This window comes from Acipenser ruthenus, chromosome 6, assembly GCF_902713425.1.
Source record: "Acipenser ruthenus chromosome 6, fAciRut3.2 maternal haplotype, whole genome shotgun sequence".
NCBI classification, from domain to species: domain Eukaryota; kingdom Metazoa; phylum Chordata; class Actinopteri; order Acipenseriformes; family Acipenseridae; genus Acipenser; species Acipenser ruthenus.
Genome location: NC_081194.1, coordinates 58,982,555 through 59,008,008, shown reverse-complemented (window position 1 = coordinate 59,008,008; position 25,454 = coordinate 58,982,555). Strand labels below are relative to the sequence as shown.

The following is a 25,454-nucleotide window of genomic DNA, read 5'->3' as shown; positions in this document are numbered from 1 at the left end:
TAGCAGGGGTCGCCAATTCATATTGCCCGATACGAGTAGTTTTTATTTATTTATTTTTCCTATGTTAGCTCTGCTGCTAGAAAGGCACTCCGGGTATATTTGTATAGAGCCACGCAAGTTTTGGAAGTCGAGCACATACACATACACATACATTTTAAAAAGTGTTTTACATCCCACCCCTATTACTTCTGATTGGCTAGCTGTGGAAGAAGCTGATCTTCTGTTGGTTTCAAAGAAACCCGGAAATGGTGCCATGAGAGTGAGCGCCTCTGTCAAGACACCCGCTAATGTTTTAAACTTAAGGTATTATTTACATTTTTTGTAATTAGCAAATAAGTTATACTGCTTTCTTAATACATGAACCTGACATTTAAATGCAGCAATCTACTAAAGTTAAAAAAATACACCATAGTCGCTAAGGTATATAGCGGATTTGAAAGAAATCATGTTGTGTAATTTGTAACACTTCGTGGTCACGCGTGTATACTTGTTGGGAATATGTTTTAAAAAAGGTAAAGTTTACTGTTTAGAAGCATTTCAAGACAAACTTTCCCTGACAAAAAATGTAATTATTTTTTTTTTAGTGTTGCTAACCTAGTTTGCTATTTACCATATTTACATTGTTTTATATATTTAAACGCTATATTAAATAAATATATTACTATATTAAATAAATATATTACTATATTAGTTATTTATTGGACATGCACAATCCATCGATTTGTGTAACTATTAAAACATTAAGATTGACAATTGTTTATAATAATAGAAATGAAATGCTTAAGCAATAAGGCACTGGAGGGCATGCATGGATATTAGTGATCTGGACTGTTTGTGTTATGTGTTATATGTAGGGCCCTGTGAAAATCGCGATTTCACAGGCTGCGCAGAAATCGTGAAATTAGCCCAATACCACGATTTTTACAATTTTCTTAAGAAATAAAAATAATTCCATAATTATTTGTATTTCATACAAAAAAAAATCACATTCACGAAAATGTACAGCTCTGAGTGCCTGCGTGTAATATTCGCCGTGCACACAGTAATGTGTAGTGATTGTCATATGACTGTGTGCAATCTAAGTGGGAAGTTTAAATACTACACATTGTAAACAAGAAAATGGATGTCTCTAAAAGGCTAAAAATTAGGGATCTACCTAAACTGCGATTTCGCGGATTTTGCGGAAATCGTGAAATTGAGGGGTCACCGCGAAATTCAGCTCTTAGGGGCCAATGCATACAAACAAGTACGGAGAGGAAAAAAAAGAACCTAGTTTAAGAATCAAATTTCCACCCTTACATTTACACATTTAGGCTCTGTCTTCTCTGCTTTTATCTTACAATCCAGGGCTGGCAATGGAATGTTAAACAAGCAGTGTGATTGGTCGAGCACATACAGTTCAAAATCAATAAACTCAATTTAATTTGCTTAATATTACAGAAAGAAATGTATCTTGAAAGGCTAAGATTTTAGTAAAATAATGAGTTTTACAAAATAAGTAATTTTTGTTATTTTCAGATAAAAGTGTTGTTCACTAATGTTAAAAAAAATAGCAAAAATATTTCACACAGAACACATCGCACCATAAACCCTTTAACCACATATACAGCACAATAAAACCCCAGCTGTTTTTCACAGTTCACAATGCTCTGACAAGTGCTTTAGCTGAGCCATGTATGCTGCTACTGATTCCCCAGGCTTAGGGAATCTATCATGGAACTTAAAAGACAATGGCGGATGGTTTTTATGAGCTTGCACTAGCGCACACACTTCAGCAAACTGGTTGACGGGCTTGCAACTGGTACGCAACGGCAGTTGTTCTTTATGCAATATTATTTCTCAACCACAATACTCCCTCCCTCCATCGTAATGTATCAGACTGCAAATATAGCAGAATAAACTCACTGCATTTTAAACTTGTTTTTACTGAACAATAAACGGCAACATGAGCATGGGAGCTGCAGCATGCTATTTCCCATATTAAATCATGAATCGTTAAATGGTTGCGAAGACAACAAAATAAATTTGTTATACAATAAACATTGCTGTTTTCTCATCAATGGTAAACTGTCTTAACTCCTAATATCCAGGAATATACTTAAGCTTGCTACTTCTCAATTTTAATCGGTAAAGCTCATTAAACGTCGAATTCCCTAAAAATATGAGTGACAGAAATATAATGAGTTCTGGTTTTAAATCTCCCTCCCGACCTGTGAGGGCGCTAAGTAGCGAAAGGGAAAGGCTTTGGACGGGCTGGCCTGACAGTTCATTTCCTGGGTCGGGAAGTCAGTCAGCCTGGAAGAAGGCGAGACTCCGTTGCAGGAACGTATTGACCCGGAAGGTAAACAAGGTAGCAGCTGCAGGCAATAGAGACAGCTGAAATCGTTTACCAAGGGGTCATGCATGATAGCATAAAGGGGCCGGAAAATCGTAAATCTTTTCCTTCGTTTTTGGTTTCGAAATAGACCCGGAAGGACCCGTGCACTGTGTATTAAGAGTATCGTGAGTGTTTGTTTTGTTTGTCTTGTCTATAATTGTTACTTGTGTGTTTATAGACGGCTAACATTTTCCGGAGCCGTCGCTAAGGGCCAGCACTGAACCCGGAACAGCACTGCACTATTTGTCACTCTTTAAACTTTATCACCCACCACGAGCACTACAGCACGCACCCAGGACTGGTGACCATAGTTGTATATTGTTGGAGAGAGACTGTGTTTATTGTTTAGGGCTGCAATCTCTGTTACTGTTCTCTGTGTTTTACACATCACTGTGTATAACCAGAGTTTATTATTTGGTCACCAGACCTGGATTATAACAAAAATAAAATAACACTTTGCCACGAGTTAGACTGAAATACATTTACATAGGATAAACGTCTGTAAAACCACTCGCTATTTTTTTTATTTTCTTACCAAAAATAATCATTTAGAAATCATCTCTAGTTTGTGTAGTTTTTATACTTGCTGTCTGTCCCGTCTCCGTTCCGCTGTCATTCATCTCAGTGGTCCCTTAGTAGGCTGCTGTAGTTTCACTGTCAGTCATTTAATTGTCAAGCAGCGCTAGAATGCTCTCATTCGTTTAAATGACTGTCAATCATCAAAACCTTTACTGACTGCGCACTTTCATTTGCCAGCTACACCACCTGCCATTCAATGAGCCTACTTTGAAATTAGCGGGTTAAGGTGTAGATAAGCTTTTGCTATAGGTGACAGTTACTAGTTTGATATGAAAATGGGGCGCATCACTTAATGAGTATTGTGCACAGTACCCTGACCCATAGGCGTAATTTACACCGGGGACACAGGGGACATGCCCCTCTCACTTTTTCAATGATGGGGACATGTCCCCCTCACATTGCAGGAGTACTAAAACTTATTTCACGATCATGTATTGGTATAATCACTAGTCAGTACAGAAGTTAATGTGAAGAGAAATTGTATCAGATCTGGGATCACTGGAACCAGATCATGAGATGGTGTTTTACTATGTGGATCTGGATCAGGCTCCACTGATCCGGAAATGATGATCTGATCCTGGAGCTGCATACACCTTAACTAGGGAAACTGACTAATGAGAAGTGAACATATGTGGTATGTAGTTTAAAGACCCCGGCTGACAAATTTGTATACAGCCTGAGAGCATAGTAATGTTGGGGATGTAGGAGATGACATTCTGCATAAAGTATTAATTATGTATTTGATTATAATTCTCTGTACTTCTATGTTAAAGTTTTATTTTCATATTTTGATACAGCTTAAAGCACATGTAACTAGCTAAGCAAGACATTTGCAGTTTCTCGTATCTTGACGTCCGGGCAGAGCGTCGAAGTAACCAGGTGTCTAATCAAGATGTGTGGAGGAGTGGAGACACACAGTGTGAAAACAGAACACAACAAACAAAGGACTAGTTTGAAACGGTTTCTAACAGATTAGGTTAAAATGCTTAAATGTAATGCACTATAGAATGTGATCGATTTGGGCAAGTTTCCCCCCTTACCAGGAGGTGTGTTGAAGGTGTGTGATAGCAGGGTGGATCCATACTGATTGGAAGAGAGTATAAGAAATGGGGTAGAAATGCTAATATATTCATAGTATTTAATGTCATGTTTTTGTTTGAATCGTCAGTCAATTCTTTGATTTGACTCCACGGACGTCTGTGTTATGATACAAACGTATACATTAGGGCATGCAGTGACCTGCGCGTCTTTGCTTGCTTGTATCTAATGTTTATACGATTGTATTAACATTCTTTTCTTTTATACATATAGTATTTTGAGCAGGCAGAATGTTTGTTTTTTTATAAATTTGAAATTAATTACTTCTTGTGGTGAATTATTACTGTGGTAACATTTACTATGTAATTGCGCGTATTGGAAAACGGACTATTTTGAACTATAGTTAAGTAAAACAGAAAATGTTATTTAACTGGGTTGAGTAGATTTACAAGAGTACAATAACTTAGTTAAGCTCTAAAAACATAAATCCCTCACGTTTTATAAAAGTAACAGGAATTTGTTTTTGTTTTAAACCGAAGACATTCAGCTATTCGCAGATGAAACGCGTTTGAGTTTATTTGCCTGTTTGTTTAAAATAAAGTTGAATTTTAAAATCAATATGTATGTTAATTCTTTTGAAAGTGATTTTATTTATTTTATTATACTTTATCTTGTGGGGGGAATCATATCAAAACATTTTAGAAGTTTGTGTCATTATTATTACTACTATTATTATGCAGTAAGCGTAGCCTACACGCCTGTGTTCTGATATCTACAGGGCTGTCTTTTAGTGGATTGAACTTTAATTATTATTATTATTATTATTATTATTATTATTATTATTATTAACAATGGTAGATCTAATTATGTTTTTAAATACAAATTCGTACTTCTGCTTGTTCATTTTCCAACGTTTTGCAAAGCTAAAGTATTGTAGCGATCTTGGTTCCCGCACGCAGGCGCATCACACAGGGCCAGGCAAGCCACACACAGGCGGAGGACGGGCGCGAACCCGGGACCTCTCGCACTAAAGCACAGCGCCGATACCGCTGTACAAAAGAGCCGGCTCCTTTGCAAGGATCTTATATCGGGCTTATGTCTTTCTGTGTGATTACGTCACCTACCAGCCCTACTGCTGCCTTCCCCCGTGCACGCTATATTACGGTATTTTTATATGCACTGGTTAACAAGGCATATAAACAGACCGTAATAATACTTTAGCTTTAGTTTATACTTGAGGGTGTACAATACAATGTCATTTTGTTATAAAACAAAACTGTTACTTAGTTCCCACTGACACACAAGCTTTTAACAAAGTTGCTTTAATGTTTAAATTGAGTTATGATGTTGCCACAAGGTTGTGTGTTAGCGGCTTCTCAATGACTGCATGAAGCATGTGAAGCTAGTGATCTAATATAAACGCCGGTCTCCAATACGCACCAGGTCTGCTGGCAAATATTGTAAATAAACACCAGAGGTGTTTAATTCAAGTTTACAGTAATTATTTACATAATTGTCTGGCTTTCCTTTTAAACACAAAAAGTGAAGGGTGTCGTTTAGAAAATAAAAGCTGTACCGATATACATAGAAACCACACGGAATATCTGAAATTAAACTACAACGTTATATGTAATAAAATTTTAACTTACCTGATTGTCCCATCTTCAAACTGACGACCCACCAAGCATTCACTTTTTGGTCTGCATCCCGGTAGATATTTGTACAACTCTGGGTGCTCGGAGACGTACAATATTAACTTCACTTCCTCCGTATTAATTGTTCATTCATTCATTCTCTGCGAGCCCGCTGTCTTCTTCTGATTGGCTGCTGGTAATGTACGTCACGAAGCGGCATGGCAAAAGTTGAATTATTTTTATCTCCTGCATGCCGCCTTCAGTGTGAATGATTTCATTGAAAACAATAGCTTTTTTTGCCGTAATCTGTTTTGTATATAAGGCACTGTATAACAATCATCAGCCACAAACCCTGTATTACTGCAGGATTGCACTCTTGCGGTTTGGAACTGGTGAATTCAAGAGTCAGTCATCTCGATGTCCCTTTATCAACACTGCTATGTCAGACACTGCTGGTGGTTTAGTGTAGACATTGATGGATTTGTAATGTATGCAAAACTAGCTGCTGAAATTCATTTAAACAAAGTGCTCACATTCCATTTATTTTATTTTACAAATGAGAGTTTGGTGACTCATCTCCCTACTCCAAGTTACCGGAGTGGCATTGTTAGCTGTTCTGGTGATGCTAAATATTGATTGCACTAAAGCTGACACTGGTAGTACAGTACAACGTCGCACATCTGACCCCCTGTGGACTGGCGTATAGGCGGATATGTGAAAAAGTCAGATTTGTGAACCTCTATAGGAAAAGCATTTACACATCCATAAATAGAATTGTGAACAAAAACAACTTGCAAACTGCTTTAAACTTGGGAACATTTTTTGCTTTAAAAGTAAGCAAACATAAACAAGATTAATTAGGCTACAAATAGACCGTGTTGTTAAGCGCTTTGCTATAAGCCATCTCCATGCAAAGCTTTAAAAAAAAATACAAAACAAACAGTAAATGTACAGTAACCTGCAACTGATGGCTTCTTTCTTAACTCCTGCATCCCTGGTTCTTCTTTCTTATTATCTCTGTCACGGTACTTTGCGTTCTTTCTTAATATTGCCAACAGCCGATAAGCAGCTCGGTTTGAATATTTCTTCGGCTGTTTTGAACAAACGGCCGGTAAGCATTGCGTTTATGAAGCTTGGTTTGTTTAATTGAAATGCATTTAAAAGCTACAACAACACGCTGCCAAGAAACTAGGAACAGAGGAGACTGTTGAAAATTAAGTGGAAACTTAGGACAGAGGGAAGGAGACTTCTTCACACAGAGAGTGGTGACTGTACTGAATGTATTACCTTGTTATATTGTTAACGCATTGTCCTTATGTCCCTTGTGCGTAAGTCATTTTGTTTTTTAGGATGCTGTCACTTGTCCTTGTTTGTTTGTGTGGCTTTTGGGGAGGTCCTCTCTAACAAAAAAGTGCTGTGGCTCATGCAGAGTACAAGAAACTGTATTGTCTGACTTCAGTGCACAACTCCATTGATGAAAGTGATAGGGAGGGAGAACCTGCCCATTACCATGGCATTGTGTATGACACAGACACGGAATAAACAATGTAGGGGTCCCTTATTGATCAGGTGGTCTGGAAAAACATCACAACTAACCTTTATGGTCTGACTGTCTGTAACACATTGCAGCTGACCTTTATTGTACTTAATTTGATCACTGTGCCATTTTAGGACTCGTATAAGGTATGCAAAAACAGGGCTGCTGATTGATTAATGGCCTTTTCGTGTGTTATAATTTGTGCAACTAGATATGGAGAGGACAGAATAGTGCATGTGGATGAAATGCATTGGACAAAAAAGGCATTTAAATATCTTGGGTAACATGCCTCTTGTAATACAATCAATAAGGAATGCTGCAAAAGCGTTCTACCCTTCATTTTGAAGCAGTTAATTAATTTGCAAATTAAATGTAGAATCAAAAGGTTTACAGTGCCCAGGAAGAAAGTTACTATACTGTGCAACTCTGTATTGTATGTAAAAAATAACTTTAAAAAAAGTAAACAAAAATAAATTGAAAATGAAAAAAGAAAAATGTATTAGGTAAATATAGGTACTATAAATTAGAATATTCCGTTTCCATTCACTGGCATGGTGTTTAGAAGTTTGGAACCTGATTAAAAAAAAAAAAAAAGTATATTATTGTTTTTGCCTGACAAAAACTTTTGGAATTTCATATCGCAGATACATGAAAAAATATGTGATGTATTTTAAGACTGAATATTTAGCCTTCAGCATATTCCTATTTTTAACCTTGTCTATTTTTAACAATGTCTCCCACTTCAAAAGTTTTCTCTCTTGATGAAGATGAAAGGCAGTGATGGTTTAAATTTAACAAGTGTCTGCAACTGAAGATCACTGCACATGCGCAGGATTGTGAGGTCACTGGTTCCTATCCAGACCCATTAATTCATATTAATGAAGTATTCCATCCCAAATCCTGTAAATTGTTACTACCGGAACCATCTCCAACTACTAAACACTAGACAGCTAGACAGGTAAAATGTGTGCCAGTGAATTAGAAACTCCTTCTATGGGAAGTAGTAATATGTAACACTATATCATTCTTGTTGTGTTGAGCTTTGAGGCCATAGGATACTTACAGCCTGATTTTCAGAAGGGGCACAGGGAAAAACCAGTTGTACAACACCTTTGCGACACCAGAAAGGTGTCAAACTGTATTTTCAAAAGTCGTAAAAGTCAGTGGAGCAATGGAATTTTAAGTTGAAATAGAAATTGTTAATTGGTTCTATTTTGCAAATAATGCCTTTTTTTCAAAAGGTGCAAAACACTGATGTGCCCACTAAGTATACCAAAATACAGTCGCTAAATATGACATGGCCCCTCCTGCATCGTATTTAAGATGCGACCGCTGGAGTATATACAGTGCCGTGAAAAAGTATTTGCCCCGTCTGATTTTCTGCATTTTTTCACATTTTTCACATTGTATTTGGTCAGATTTTTTTGTGGGCTGTAGTAGTATATAGAGGGAGTCTGAGAGAAAAAATGAGACCAAAGTTTGGTGTTTCTTTCATTTGTTTGGTGTGCAAGGTAATCAAACATGCAATCTTCAGGTGTGAAAAAGTTATTGCTCCCCCTAGTTAACTCAACCCAATTAAAGGGATAATTAGGGTCAGCTGTTTGAGTACTTTGGTTAACAACCAGGCCTGATTTGGGCCAGCCTTGCCCAACATAAATCTGACTAGCTTTGGCCCTTACCATCAGAGTGAAGTTGTCAGCACATAGGTTCTACAGGCACTAACAAAAGAAATTCCTGAAGACCTCCAGAAAAAGTTGTTGATGCCTATCAGTCTGGAAAGGGTTACAAAGCCATTTCTAAGGCTCTGGGGCTCCACCGAACCACAGTCAGAGCCATATTGGCCAAATGGAGAAAGATTGGGACAGAAGTGAATCTTCCCAGGAGTGGCAGTCCTGCCAAAATCTCTCCACTATCAAGGCATAAAATCGTCCTGGAAGTCACAAAGACCCCTAGAACAACATCCAGCCATCTGCAGGCCTCTCTCACCTCAGCTAATGGGGTAGCAAGGCGGAAACCATTGTTCACTAAGAAGAACATGAATGCTCATCTCAAGTTTGCCAAAAAGCACCTGGATGATCCTCAAGAGTTCTGGAACAATGTTCTATGGACAGATGAGTCAAAAGTGGAACTTTCTGGGTTACATGGGCCCCGTTATGTCTGGCGAAAACCAAACACTGCATTCCACAGTAAGAACCTCATACCAATGGTCAAGCATGGTGGTGGTACTGTCATGGTTTAGGGACGCCTTGCCATCATTAAAGGAACCATGGATTCTGCTCTGTATCAGAGAATTCTACAGGAGAATGTCAGACCATCCGTCCACGAGCTGAAGCTGAAGCGCAGCTGGGTCATGCAGCAAGACAATGAAACACACAAGCAAGTCTACATCAGAATGGTTGAAGAACAAGAAATTTAAAGTTTTGGAATGGCCTTGTCAAAGTCTAGACCTAAACCCCATTGAGATGTTGTGGCAGGACCTGAAACGAGCAGTTCAAGCTTGAAAACCCAGAACTGTCACTGAGTTGAAGCAGTTCTGCATGGAGGAGTGGGCCAAAATTCCTCCACGGTGCTGTGAGAGACTAATCAATAACTACAGCGTTTGGTTGCAGTTATTGCTGCTAAAGGTGGCGTAACCAGTTATTGAGTCTACGGGGGCATTAGGTGTTGCATAACTTTCTTTAATAAATAAATGAAATATGTATCATATTTGTGTGTTATTTGTTCAGTCAGGGTCCCTTTTATCTAATATTAGGTTTTGGTTGAAGATCTGATAACATTCAGTGTCAAAAATATAGAAAATCAGACAGAGCAAATACTTTTTCACAGTACTGTAAAATAATTAGAGTCTCAGAATGCAACAAAAGAGAGAAGGAAGGATAAGGCAACCTTTCCCTCATTTAATATCTACTAAAAGTATGTTTGCAGGTGACGGTGCATACCACTAAAACAATGGCTGGTGGCCCAATTTTAAATCCAGACACAGAACCAGAAACAAAATACAACAGCGCTCACATTTCTACTCGAAACACCACTGAGAGGTGTTTTGGGATTCTGAAAAATAGATTTAGAGGTCTACATAAATCTACAGGTGAGCTACATTATAACCCTGCTAAGGTATGCAAGATCACTGTGATATGTTGCATGCTGCACAATATTGCCACTCAGTGTGGTCTGGAGCTTGCTCTGGATCACAGAGAGGAAATGTTACCAGGGGACATAAATGACAATGAGGAAACCCTACACAACCTTGTGGCACAGGCAAGACAGATACGCCAACAGACCATCCATTAATTTTTCACTACGTAGTAAGTATTATCATTTGCCTTAGTAATGTATACATAAAAAAACTATATATCTATATAAAATCAGTTCTAACAATTAACATATGATCTGGGTAAAACATAGATATGTAACAAACATTAGTGTTTAACAGATTTTTATGTTGAAATTTCAGCGACAACACAGAATATTGATTCAATGTATTACAAGCATGTAACATACTGTTCTTCAAACCATTTGATGGCTTCTATTTCTCTGGTGGTCCAAATGCTGTGGCTTTGCCTCGGGGACGACCCCGTTTGGATGTGGAAGGACACTGCAGGTGTTCGATGGCAGTTTGTACAGCAGAGGTCGTGGCAGTGCAGGGCTCTGGTGCAGTTTGTGCGTCAAACATTTTCTCCATTGCCATACGAGCCAGTAATGGATTGCTTTTGTGGAGCTCCTGGAGCAGACGTTCCTTGGCACGCAACCCACTGTCAACTAATATACAGATTGGTTTAATTTCTTCAACTATGCCACACACTACCCATACATGTTTTTCATTTTTTTTTTTTTTTAATTCTTTTTTCCCCCCCCCCAAGAGCATTTAGATGGTCCTCTCTGGTGAGGTGGTGGAGAGTTGGTGAGGTCCTGGGTTTCTGTGATACCAACCCGATTCCCAGATGAATGTCCAAGGACCACAGCACAGGGACGTAAGCTTCATTTTTTATTGCAATGAATGGCCACAATAATCTTTATCAAAATAACAATTCACACAATCCCAACTAAAACTATAAATAAAACATCTATCAAAAATAGCAATTCTTACTAAAACAATTGGATTAGGTTACCACAATCTAAAAACAAGTTCAAATAGGCAGGGAGGGTCCCGATACTTCAACTGCAAGAGAGGCCATCGCACAGAAAGATATAACCTTGTATTCCGGCTTGTAGTATCACTCCAGACCAAAAACGTCCCTTGTCCTCTTCACTATAGGATTAGCCCCACACATACACGCCCCGTCAAAACCCAGGGGGCAGCTTCTCCCCATCCTGAATGCTTTCCCGCTGTCCAACTAAGGGTCAGCCCAAAACCCCAGGTACCTGCTGTAACAAGCAAAAACAAAACCACCATCAGTGCAATTCCGTTGCAACATATTGTATCCCCAATTTTAAAGTTTCTAACAATACTCCAGCAGGTTGTCTTATATACAGACCACAACAATAATTATGTACAATCACTATAATGCTATTTGACATACTTCATAACTCCTATATAGTAGTAAAGTCAATATATGTGTTTTGTACGGTCAAATAAAATGGTTTCCAATCACATACTGTACAAGATTATTTTAGCCCTGTGCACTTATCTGCAAGCTAGACAGGGTTCACCACTCAAACAAAATTACTACTTCTTGGTTGTAACTTCCCTTTATCTTTTTGTCCAACTTTTCCAGGTTCTTCCTGCAGTCTGTTCCTCCAGCAATTTCTCTCATCCCACTTCCTGGTCTGGGTCCTCCAACAACACAATCTGCCCTGCTCTCTACCTACATGGTGCTGACAGCACACCTTTTATAGGGTAGTTAGTAATCAAATGAGGTAATGGGTAACAGGTGATGCAATTAGGTTCCTCAGAATGTCAATCAGTTCTACCATTTGGTCACCAGTGTACTAATAATAAATACAACAAAATAGTAAACACACCAAACAGAAACTGAACATAGTGAGTAATATAAAATAGAAACAACCAAATAATCACAGCAAAATTATAACAAACAGTGCAAACCAATTAATCAATAAAAAGTGAAAAAGTGCAGTTCTCAATTTGGTCACTTATGACACTATTATTGTATTAGCCCGCTATTGCATGAGTTTTTGTTTGTAACAAAAAAATAAAAAAATGTCCTCTTGTTTCCTGCTTTTTAGGGCATTCTGAAGTTAAATATATATAATCTATTATATTTTTTAATTTTTACCCTTCCTTTATTTTTTTGCTCCAAAGCAATGCTGTGCAGTTAAGGCTGTAAAAATTGTTTTAACATTTACAATAAAAAAGTTTGCTTTCTTCTGTAAAAAAAATCCATTATCCATGGCATTGTTTTTGCCTGTGAATATAACTGACAATTTACTGAAAACATTATTATGTTTTATATTGGTTCTTAACACACACGCCATTTATATATTCACCTGTGTTAGGCAACTCGTCTCTCGACCCCTTGGATTCCATTAGATCAGCCCCGTTGTGTATCCTCGATACAGTGACTGCGTTGATCAGGGGATGAATTTTCATCTCCAAAGCTGTAAAGTGTGCTGGAGTCGATGGTCCTCCACCTGTTCCCCTACAATGTTGATTATATGTAGCAATATTTTTTACTTGCGTCGCCGTTTTAGATCCCAGAATCTTTTTTGGACCTCCTTTGTCGACCTTTTTATAGCAGATGTTGCATTTATCTTTTCGTTATTTCAGTCCATATTTTCAGTTTAGCAGCTGATCCAGAAGTTTTGCCAAAAAGAATAGATTGGTGTTCCAACACTTCCTCAAGCAAAAGCTCAACTTGGGTGTCTAGGGATTTTTTTCCCTTTCTTTTGGATTCATTCTTTTCATTTGCGACTTCCTGTGCGCTTCCCCGGTGTTAATCAGTGGAATGGAAGTTTTGGCTATTTATTTGCGACTAATTAGCTTGTTAAGGCACCTGAAACATAGCAAACTTCTAAGTCTGCAATTATATATACAATTATTTTCACTTAAATCCAGTCTATCAAGAATATAGTCAAAATATAACAGTGCCATTTTAGCTATTCAATGCTTTAAACTAAACTTGACCTCTCTGTTTTTACAAAAATCCTGTTCAGGCAAGTTCCGAACCTCCTGCTTCTCTGTTGAGGTCATCCATCATTAATAGAAGACTCTTCTGTAAGCATTTTCCCAGACGTATAGCATAACATGGTCCTCACTGGTTTTTACCAGGTCTTCATAAATTTCAATGATTTAATGAAGCCATATATAGCTCACCACTGACTCCCCTTTCCTGTACCAGGTGGTATTTCTTATTATGTAAAAGGTCACTCATTATAGAGACATTGGATTTCAACCCCCCCCCCCCCAAATATTAAAACTCACATTAGTTGCCAAAAAGTTATTTCCTTCAATTAGACATGCCTGGTACCATTCTGTTTCAAGCAGACAAGGTTAACAAATTAATTACATTCTCATTTGGCAGATCCTACTATATGCCTGACACAGACTGGTATCGTTATGTTTTGACTGAAGTTTTTACTTTAGTTAATTTCTGCACTATATTCTCTTAGTTTCAAACTCTTCCAGTTCTTCTGTTATAATAAAATATTTACACTTGTATTCTGTTTGAATTATTCTAGAATACCTGTGTTTAGCTTAAAGACTACTTTCAGATCAAGCTAAATAAGAAACTTGACTGAACATTTGAGTTAATTAAATGAGATGCTCGCTTCTGCCTTTCTCCTCAAGGTTATAAACCTTGGCACCAGTAGCTCAGACAAAGACAAGCTTAGCTCATTTCACAGGTGTTTTTTGGTCAGCGTCACCCCAACCTAGCTCCCTTTTTACTCAGACTTACAAAAGTACAATAAGATTTTTACTGTTATAACAGAATAAACAGAAATATAGAATGCTCTCACATAACTATAGGTTAATACAGAGCATATTATAACTTATTGTGTGTTTTAACAATTTGTTTAGTATTTCTGCTGGCTTTATATTCTTTAAAACACAGTACAGTTATTGCAACATTTTAACACACATGCAGTTTCACAAATGTTCAATTTGCATCCCAAAGATCAGCCTGCTTCCAGTAGCTGTCACAGTCTTGGGTCAGTTTCTGCTCTCAGTGAGTCTTTAAAAACCCAATACCTGCAAAAACATAAATCTTGTTAGCAGGGCTTCCATCTCTACATTCCCATCATCAGTGGGAATACTTAAACTTTTTCAATGAAAGAGCTATCTATCTCTGCCGCATACACCTTTCACTCAAAAAAGGTGATCGCACCTTGTACAAGGGAAGATGGGTTTTAGGTTAATTCGTGACATTTTGAAAACTGTAGCTGTTCTGGATGGAAATACCAAGCCATGAATGTCAAGCTGGGTTCTGTCATATAGGGATAGTAGTATATTTTTCACAAATTATTTGTATGATTCACAGATAAAAAAAGAAAGAATTCACAATTGGTCCTCTTTATGCAAAGGTTGGTTTAAAAAGTCAAGTGCAGATGGTAGCGAATATGAATTGAATCTCGAACTTCAAGCTAACTACCATGGAATTTATATGTATATATATACACACGCATAGTAATGAACCTTCTCGTTCACGGCAACTGGATTAATTATACGATAGCATGCCGCTGCCACCACCTTTGTATAAAGAGGAGAGTGTGTGAAGTCACGTCACAAAGACACCAGGAACAGCAACTCAGGGCAAACAGTTTATTAATACACAATTAAAACAGGGCAATTAACACTTTTAGAACCACACCAATAGAATAGACTAATAGATAAGAGAAGGGGCAGACACACCCACTACAGACCTTTGCAGGGTAAGAAAATAGCTCAAACAATAAATCATTAGTGAACTTAAATCTCAATGCAATCATAAATCATAATAAGTAACAATACACAAACCACAACAAAGTGGCTCAATGAACCACAAGTAGTCAAATCAAATAACTGCTAACAGTAAACAAGATAAACAATATCTATACATCACAGCAAACTCAAACACACAGAAATAAACCCCCACCAAAAGTAAGCATGTCTGTCCCTTACAGATCCACACACGATTTAAATACAGTGTAAAATACAATAGTATAGCAGTTTAAAAGAAAACTTTCCTGATTTCAGCGTTAAAGTCAGTCCCCTTACAGACTAACAGAATCCCGGTACTCACTCTGCGCAGTCTATCCCCAGTCCAGGCGCCCCGTGTTAAGTGCCAGTTCTAAAATCTGGGCAGTCAAATTACAATCGCCGGCACCTGCCAACAGACTGCATTGCACCAATTAAACAGGTGTGTCTATTCACAGTTCTAATGGAGCGATCAACAAGGTCCATTACAATATATATATATATATATATATATATATATATATATATATATATATACATACACTGAATTACAAATGGTACATTGAAATTTCGTTCTGTTTGATATTTTATTTTAAAACACTGAAACTCAAAATCAATTATTGTAAGGTGACATTGGTTTTATGTTGGGAAATATTTAAGAAAAATAAAAAACTGAAATATCTTGCTTGCATAAGTATTCAACCCCTGTGCTGTGGAAGCTTCCAGTTTACACCGATGAAAGAAATTGCCCTAACAAGGACACAATTACCTTACCATTGGCCTCCACCTGTGAACCATTAAAGTTGCTGTCACATTTTCTGGATAAAACCCCACTGTTGAAGGATCATTGGTCAGGCTGTGAATATGAAGGAAAATGAAGACCAAAGAGCATTCTACAGAAGTTAGAGATAAAGTAATACAAATGCATAGATTAGGGAAAGGGTACAAATTTAAATCCAAGTGTTTGGATATCCCAGTTAGCACAGTTGGATCAATAATCACGTAGTGGAAACTGCACCACACCACCCAGGCACTGCCAAGAAAAGGCCGTCCCTCAAAACTCAGCGCTCAAACAAGAAGGAGACTTGTGAGAGAAGCCACAGAGAGGCCAACAATCACTTTGAAGGAGCTACAGAGTTCAGTGGCTGGGAGTGGAGTAATGGTGCACCAGTCAACCATATCAAGAGCTCTGCATAACACTGGCCTGTATGGGAGGGTGGCAAGAAAGAAGCCATTACTCAAAAAGTACCATCTGAAAGCACGTCTGGAGTTTGCCAGAAAGCATGAGAGTGACCCAGCTGCGATGTGGGAAAAGGTTTTTTGGTCAGATGAGACCAAGATAGTGCTTTTTGGCCAAAACTCAATGCGCTATGTGTGGCGCAAACCTAACACTGCCCATGCCTCAAGACACATAATCCCTACAGTGAAGTATGGTGGTGGCAGCAGCATCATGCTGTGGGGATGCTTCTCATCAGCAGGGACTGAAAAATTGTTAAAATTGAAGGAAGAATGGATGGAGCAAAATACAGGGAAATACTGCAAGAGAACCTGCTTCAGTCCGCTAAAAAACTGAAGCTTGGGAGGAAATTCACCTTTCAGCAGGACAATGATACCAAGCACAAATCCAAAGCAACATTCGAGTGGCTCAAGAACAAAAAGGTGAATGTCCTACAGTGGCCCAGTCAAAGTCCTGATCTCAATCCCATTGAGAATCTGTGGCACTATTTGAAAATTGCGGTCCACAAGCGTCGTCCAACCAACCTGAACAACCTGGAGCAAATCTGCCAAGAAGAATGGGCCTAAATCACTACGACACTGTGTGCAAAGCTGGTACATACTTACCCCAAAAGACTTAAAGCTGTTATTGCAGCAAAAGGTGGCTCTACCAAATATTAATGTGTTGGGGTTGAATACTTAAGCAAGCAAGATATTTCAGTTTTTTATTGTACCATTTGTAATTCAGTAATATGAGAGAATTGGTCAGGGGTCTGAATACTTTTGCAAGGCACTGTGTGTGTGTGTGTGTATATATATATATATATATATATATATATATATATATATGTATGTATATGAATTACTGTTTGCATAAATATATCTGTGTGATAGTTTAGAAATACTTCTGATGCCCACTGATTTTAATGTTGCTATAATGGTTCATATAATATAAATCTTGAGTAATATAATGCATATTAAATACAATTATTAACGTGTTGTTATGGGACAATTAACCATTTTAATATTTTCAGATGGTACTACTGCAACAAGTCTTTCAGTTCCTGCTAATGCTAATTCTTCACACAGACTTAAAATCTATTGTGTATTGAGGCAGAAACATCCGATAACTTCGTCCTCTGGTAACCCTAAATAAGCAAGTCGGGGGCGGTAGACCCGTTCACTACATGCCCTCATTTGCCTTCTTGCTGTTCTTCGAGCAGCACGTACTAGTTCTAGTAATAGATCTGCCATTGCCCTTTTATAGACATGCTTTACACTGTGTTGCAGCAGGTGTAACTTTCGATGTCTAATCTACTGTTGCTAGACACCTACATAGTCTGACAGTCACACGTAAAAATGTTAACGAGGTAAAAAAAAAGAACAGACGCCAATAGACAGTAACAGGCGTCTAAGGACATCAGGTGGGAATATTAGATGCTTTAGAAAATCGCTCTTGGACTAGACGCTAGACCAAACGTGTAAAAAGCAGAGTTACACCCGTCTAAAGCCCTTAGTCGCCTTCGAAAATTTACACCGTAATATCTCCTCCTGTGGGAATTCTGTGCACCTGAGCCACCGCTTATCTGTCACATTAACTGGTTTGGAGACTGGGATGAAGTTTGGAGCTGTGGAAACAACTCTATTAACTAGGATTTAGTTCACATAATTTGGGGCCATTTAAAAGCAGGCAAGACATCCTAATAAACATAAGGTTTCTGTTTTTCCTCTTCTCTAGGTCAACATCAGGAGCAGGAGGTCAACATCAGGAGCAGGTTTGAGGTAAATTGAAGGGAACATTTATCATCTGTTCACAGAGTGGATCTAACATAAGAGTACGGTCGTTTTTTTTTATTTTAATTGTGTGACTGCTCTGAACCCAGCACTCCAGACCACGTGCATCTCCAGACCATGCTCCTGGAACTCAGCTCCTAGTCAGACTGAGCAACCACTGTGACACACAGTGAAACCTTTGGTGCAGGACAAGGGAAAGGCAACTCATTTGTATGATTAAAGACATTGTATCCATAAATATGGCATATGGAAATATGAAAGCACAAAAAATATCCTAATTCTGATATTAAGAGAAACCTAATTTCAAGACTGCATTTCATTGTCATTATCCAGCTCTTGTCAGCAGCTCGGCAGGGCTTGCTAATTAAAAGCTATGCTTTATGGTAGCTTTATCCTAACGCACCATTTCGCCGGCTGCAAGAATGCGGAAATGTTACTTTTAATTACATTCGTTATGCAAATTATAAATATAAAATAAATATTTACCAGGAGGGATAGTACTTCATTTCACGCTGGGTGCACAAGCTTATTTATGAAAGTTTTGTAAGTGGTTTAAAGCAGATGATGTGTGTACAAGCTCTCAGACTCTGAAGAGAGGAGACATTTTACTTAATTATTTTCCAAAGCTACAGCAATGGAAATGCCTGCTGCTAATAGGATATGTGACAGGAGTTTATGAGACTGGAGACGTGGTTCTTTATTATAAGTGATAACAGTGTAACGGCATTCAGATATGAGAGTGCTGGCTTACTCTTTAAACAGGAGCCAAATAGAAGAATTAATAGAAATGAAGCGTCAAAGTCTTACATGATATTGAGTCTGATTTTCAAAGCCTTTTACAACACATGTTAAAGTTACACAACTAGACATAAACACAGCAGGTATTTAATTTAAGTCAGTTTAAGTACTGGTAGGTGGTTTATTATCTTTTGAAAAAAATTAAACTTTAGAGTACAAGTATTTGAAAATCAGCCCATTGTGAATGAAACAGATAATACAACTATTATTTGTTTATTATTAATAATAATAGTCTAAGAACAAGACTAGGGTGAGACTCCATTGAGATGTACATCTCTCATCCCGACAGGGTGTCTTGGCCAATGGATCAGTCATGGACACTGATCAGGGACAAAACCATGGGTCACAACTCTAGCTTTCATTTCAGCATCACCAAACAAACCTTTTACCTCGCTATTTTTTTAATCAAAAAAAAAAAAAAAGAGTCTTCAAAATAGTCTTGGGATATGTGACAGGACAGCATCTCTGACACGGCTGGTGTTTACCATGAAGGGAGATTCAGACACAGAAGTTATAGTGAAGCGCTAATGTGCACGTTTAATTAAATACAAAGAAACAAAACACTAAACAGAACGGACACGAACAAAACACATTAATAAAACACAAGGTCTATACAAAAACACTCATGAACATAAACACACAGGACATGGACACAGCAACACAAACATCCACCAACACCAACACCAACAGCAACAGCAACATTAACTAACACCTGTGAACACCCTATTTATACACCTGTGGCTGGAGCCTTAATTAATCACTTAATTATTTATTCACTTCATGGCTCCAGCCACATTCCTAACAGTATGTACAATTATACAACAAAACAGGGTGATTGTAAAGAGAGCACAATTTCACATTTCATCTGTAACCTTTTAGCATGTATTCACCATTTTATCAGTCGTGTTACCATAATTGTCCAGTAAGTACAGCACAACACAAATCCCTGTCATCAGTTTCAATAGTAATATTAAAGTACCCTTCCCTGGTCATTTCCATTTGAAAGGAATGTACTGTAATTGTAAAACCAGTCTTCATGCATGATATCATTGTCAAATTGAACTATTAGTGCAATTAAAAATAAATTACAAATGAGAATGCTTGTACCATATCTGTTGGGAACAGCAAGAGGTAATGATGAAACAAAGTGGCTCTGAAAAGCTACAAACATACCACTTATATGTTTAACTGTGTATTAGTAATATATTAGTTCTCTTCACTGGAGAATTGTATATTTAGTTCAGTGTTCTGAACTACACAGACAAGTGTATGTTTAAAATGACAAGATTTGAATTCTAGCATGGCATAGTGTAGGTTTTGAGGACCCAGCATAAACCCTCAGAAGAGTCCATAGTAAAATGGATAGTGACTATGGTCAGCTGTAGTGTTTATACAGTAGAATGTGTGCAGTGTGAGGTCATTTACCCTAACGGAGAGCTTCTCATAATTGCTTTGTGATTGGGAATTTCTGTAACCAATCTGGTTTAAAAAATGGTTAGAACTGAGAAGCAATTAATGGCAAGAAATTACTGAAAAAAGACATTGTCTATTTAACATTCATCTGAGAGGGTGTGTCCTCTTACAAACTAATTTACTAATCCAATTAATTCTTTAAACCCAGCAGAAAAACTACACTTGCTTTTCTATGACTTATGCAGTATGTACACTGTAGAACATTGCATAGGTGCCAGCTAATTTGAAGAAAGTAAATAAAACAACGAGCAGCTTAATGTTTAATAGTTCGTGCTTGCACAGTTAGTATGCAGTCGACTACACTGCCTGCCAATATAGCAGAGCATTTGTTTGATTAGAGATTTACTTTTCTCTTAATATCAGAAGACAGTTAAAGCATTATGTAACAGGGTGACCGGTTGTCTGATAGGTAAACATTAAGTGCATTTCAGCACATTAGTGCAGTTTTATGGTTGGTTGGTATAAAGTAAATAATAAAACTAAAATACAAACTAAAGTCAAAGGTTGTCTTGTAATATACAAGCACCAGCACCCTGTAAACCAGGCATGCTGCAGATCAGGCACCCAGCAAGACACCCCATGTGTGTCAACACTTCTCCTTACACTTGGCTGACTGCAGCCTTTAATAATGACTTGCCTAACAGATGAGTCTGCTTTATTAATTGAAATGATTGTAAATTGGTCAAGCAACCAGGTCCTGGTTTTAGAAAATGTTCTTTCTGATCCTCTCCATTCCACATATGTGGGAATGTGGCTGGAATAAGGAGGACACTTTTTCTGCCAAAAACGACAGCTAAACACAAAATCAACACTAATAACGTGACAGGGGACATCTCACCCTACCACAGTGCCACAGCCATGATGAATTTCACATACAAATAAACAAAACTGGTCAAAATATGTGTCGTTGAATTTATAAAGTTTCTGTAAGTATTTCTAGATAAACAAAAACATGCTCGGCTTGATTTCTCTTCTCAGTCTTTTAACTATCCCCTGACCACCCTCTTCTTACTGCATTTGTTTCATAATCTTACTGCTACCTCCACCAATGACCTGTTTCTACCTATTTCTACTATTTTCTAAGCAAAACTAAGGTCATATTGGCATGCAACAATTCTGCCAACAATTGCTGAACATTTTCCAGGTGTTTTTTTAAGGCAATTTAAGGAAGAGTGTGCCATTTTGTTATTGTGCACCTCATTCAATGTATTTGAATGTATAAAGGTACTGTTACTCTTATATTTTACTTCTAGGGTGGAGATTTTACAGTACATTTTTTCAAATTAAAAAAACAAGTAGCACCCAGAAGCACAACTGGCTTAAAGAAGGGAATCAGATGGAAAAGACTGGCAACAATGAGAAGGCAATGACTGGAAGTGCAGGAATATCAATGCCAGAACAGCAAAGTCCAAGAGGGATTAGTATAAAAGCAGGTCAGTGTTTCTCTGCCTGTCGAGCCGGAGAGGCAACTATGCTGAGCAGTCAGACGAGCAGCTCCTAAAACTTATTAGATTTAGCTGAGTGAGCCTGGGGATTAACTCGGGCAGAAATGAAGTTTATTTAGACAGGAGGCATTGTTTAAACAGTGGAATTTGGTGGCAGGGCTCCCCTCATAGACAGGTAAGACCTGTGTCAACTTAGATTTTCTGCTGCAGCAGATAAGCATACTGTTTTTCATTGACAACATGAGTATAAACTAGAGGTGGGTTGCTCTCTCCAATGCTGTGGTTGTGACAAATAAAATCGCCTTCAACTACACTTCTAATCAGTCTGTAATTGAAACAATCTTAATGCCTTGAGTAATGTCTGGTTATGCAGGGTGACTCTTTTAGTGTGGCAGCTTCAGATTTCAGTATGTTTTTTTTAGCATTATGAGATGTGATAAATATTTTAAAATTATATTACTTAAAGATGGTGCTCACATTATAAAAATGTTGCAAGAAGGAACATTTTACTTAAATGCATAAAATACATAAAACCGCACAATTGGGTCTACATAGGATTATATATATATATATATATATATATATATATATATATATATATATATATATATAATTTATTTCTTATCAGAAATAAGAACATTGCAATAGACAAGTTAATTTATGCATATTTCCCATGGTATTGTAGTTCAGTTAAGGTCCATAGAAAATATTACATTTTTCTCTGTCACTTGTAGGCAACATCCCCATCTTAGACCCTTGCCCTTTGGTCCCTGTCACTCAACAGCTCTTAGGGGCCATAGAGGTAATTAAATATGTCAATTCCATCAATAAAATATTGACAAATTATTAATAAAATATAATACCAGTGCTACAGGTCGAATTGAATTACCTAGTTCATCTCAATCCCACCATGTAAGCCAAGTTTCATGAAGACCTGTCTTCATTTTCTACATGTTTTGTCTCTTCAATGGAGAATATGTTTTTTTTTTCCACTTGTTGATCAAATTTTGGACTAAATGTTCTTTGCTGCCTGTCGATGTATGTCAGATCCTACAGGGGGGATCGGAAGCCCTGTTTGACCCGCTTGCCAATCATGGCGATGACCCAAGGAGGTTGAGCAGGGGTGTGTTCGCTCAGACCTCTTTGATTGGTTGGGGGGCAGGTCTTGGTGGGACGGTCGATCCCATAAGAATAACGCTCTTCTATTTCTATGTCCGTTGCAGGATATAGCCCCATCGACGCTCTGGCCGGAGCAGTGGCATACCCTGGTGATACACCACATACTGAGTGAGAGACAGAACGAAGGAAAAGAAAGAAAAGCTGCCTATTGCGGAGGCGGCCTGCAGCCGCGGAGAAAGAGAGCCGGCAGCAGAGACGGCTAAAGTTCACAGTAATACTATTAGGTCCTACGTGCCCCATTCTGTGACGTACAGTTGGCTGTGTCTGCAAAAAGTGTCAAGGCTGGCATGGTTATGTTGTGCATGTCACTGACACAATTAATAACCATTTCACAGCCAGACTGAGTGACACAGGCCCAACCCAACTTCCTAGAGCCACGCCCTCATGCCTGTGCTGCAGACAGAATGCAGTTAACATGCACATTTTTATTATTCTTGATATTATCCAAATCCATTCATTATTTAAACATAATGGGGAAAAAACTGTTCCAACGTGGTTGGAAGAAGTGGTTTTATCTCTGAAATCACTGCTGTTGATTAATAATACCAGTTTAATGATCTGTCCGTGGAGTAGGACGCGCACGTAAACTGCTCTGCAATAATATTCAAGTTATTCTATTAACAACTAACTTTTATTAAACTACCACGTCTTTCAGACTAACTGACCAAGAACAAAGGGAAGCGTAACCCGACAGAATCAACCGCAGACTTGGATAGGGCCTTGTCGGTTACTGACAACATGGCGACCGCGGAAGATGATTCGGCTCCAGCCTCGATCAGAGAGCTCCTTACCAGAATTTGAATCAAGGTGTTAGTGCTCTGGTCCGAGTTCCTTGTGGCGCTCCGATCGTGTCTACATTGCAAGCCACAGTTTCGACTCAAGGACAAAAGCTTACAGATTTAGAGCATTTGTTAACAGATGTCAGGGATCGACTCGGTTGAGTCGTTATGTTCTTGGTTGAGTCATTATATTCTTCCCTGTCTACTGATAATGCCAAAATGAAGCTGAAACTGGTTGATCTTGAAAACCGCTCACGCAGACAGAACATCAGGGTGATTGGAGTACCGGAGGGATCTGAAGGATCCAGGCCAAATACATTCATGGCTTCTTTTTTTACAGAGATGCTTGGGGAAGGGAGCTTTGATAATCCGCCAAGTGATTCCTTGGCCCACCAGACCCATGATCATACGGCTGCATCATTATCAAACCAAGGATCATCTTTCCCGCTAGCGAGGGAAGCTTTATTTCAAGGGGTCCCGGGTTTTTGTGTTCCCCAATCTTAGTGCTGAGATGGCACGACATCGGGCTGCCTTTAACACTCACAACACCACCTCCTCGCTGTTCTTCAGCCCTTACGGTTGAACTTGTTGAAGGAAGTTCTGTATCATCATTCTGTGGGGTTTGTTGTTTTGATGCGGATGGTCAAATAAAAAATGTATCCATATCTGGTATTTATTTTGTGTGTTTCCAATGATTTTTCCTCTGCTTTGTAACCTGTCACGGACAGTTGAGAACCCCTGTCTTAGGGTATACTTTAATAAAATATAAAAAAAGAATAGCAGAGAGTTTATTTGAAAGGGTTTTAAAAGCTGAGCCCCCATGATGAGGGCCAATGGAGCTCAGCTGGCCTGTAGAAATATCTTCTGAGTGAAGATTCAGATCAATGGTTCATGCAAAGAAACTTCTCTGCTTACCTGTGTCAATAAATCAATATTCCAGGACTGTTGATTGTGGTGTTCTGGTTTCACCCACCCTCTCCTCTAAAAGAACAAAAAGATGTCTATCAGCTTAATACTTTCATTGCTACCTGGTTGACTTGAGATTGAGTTTGAGCTCCACTGCTTTTGATTTGCATGCAGTAATCAACACAGTGATAGAAAAACTTATCGTCTTTTTTTTATTAATTACAGCCCGCCTGATCATATTGCATTTTCCATGAAAAAACAGGTCAACGTGTCATTTAATATAAAAATGTGTTAGATCAAAATCTGTATGACATCCCTGCTCAGAGTAAATTAAATACTGAATGCAAATAACTGCTTATTCTTTTTTTTTTTGCAAATACTTCTGATCTGTAGGAGGTGAATGGAATAAACAAAAACGTTTCACTGGTGATCCAGACTGTAAACTGCTCAAATGGAAACATCAGGATTAACTTGAATTGCAATGATCAGTTCTGGTGTTGATTACTGCATGCAAATCAAAAGCAGTGGAGCTCAAACTCAATCTCAAGTCAACCGGGTACCAATGAAAGTATTAAGCTGATAGACAAAGTTCTTATTAATACTACCTTTGTGAATTCATATTCTGCATTAGGTAATACAGCTATGACCATAAAAGCAATAGTCTTTATTTAAACATATTTAAAACCACTGTAAACATGATAATGGCTTACGCGTTTCGACCCATTTCAACGCTGTTCCTTTTGTGCTCTGTGGAAGACTGTGGCAGAGTGGTTGCAGTGCTGATGTCACGGACCAGGAAGAAGCAACACAAAACAAAGGCAGCAAAGGTAGGTAGGGGAAACAAGACG

At 38.2% G+C, this 25,454-nt stretch overlaps 1 long non-coding RNA gene across 2 annotated transcripts; it reads left to right on the top strand.

The window, feature by feature from the left end:
* The first annotated feature begins 210 nt into the window (after positions 1 to 210).
* On the top strand, positions 211 to 24,408 carry LOC131737311 (uncharacterized). 2 transcript variants are annotated; one of them, XR_009328926.1, is made up of 5 exons: positions 211 to 303; positions 11,026 to 12,022; positions 17,971 to 18,014; positions 21,551 to 21,730; positions 22,966 to 24,408. It is a non-coding gene; the product is annotated as an uncharacterized LOC131737311 (long non-coding RNA). The 2 variants fall into 2 exon arrangements; XR_009328927.1 differs by lacking the exon at positions 21,551 to 21,730.
* The last annotated feature ends 1,046 nt before the right edge of the window (positions 24,409 to 25,454 follow it).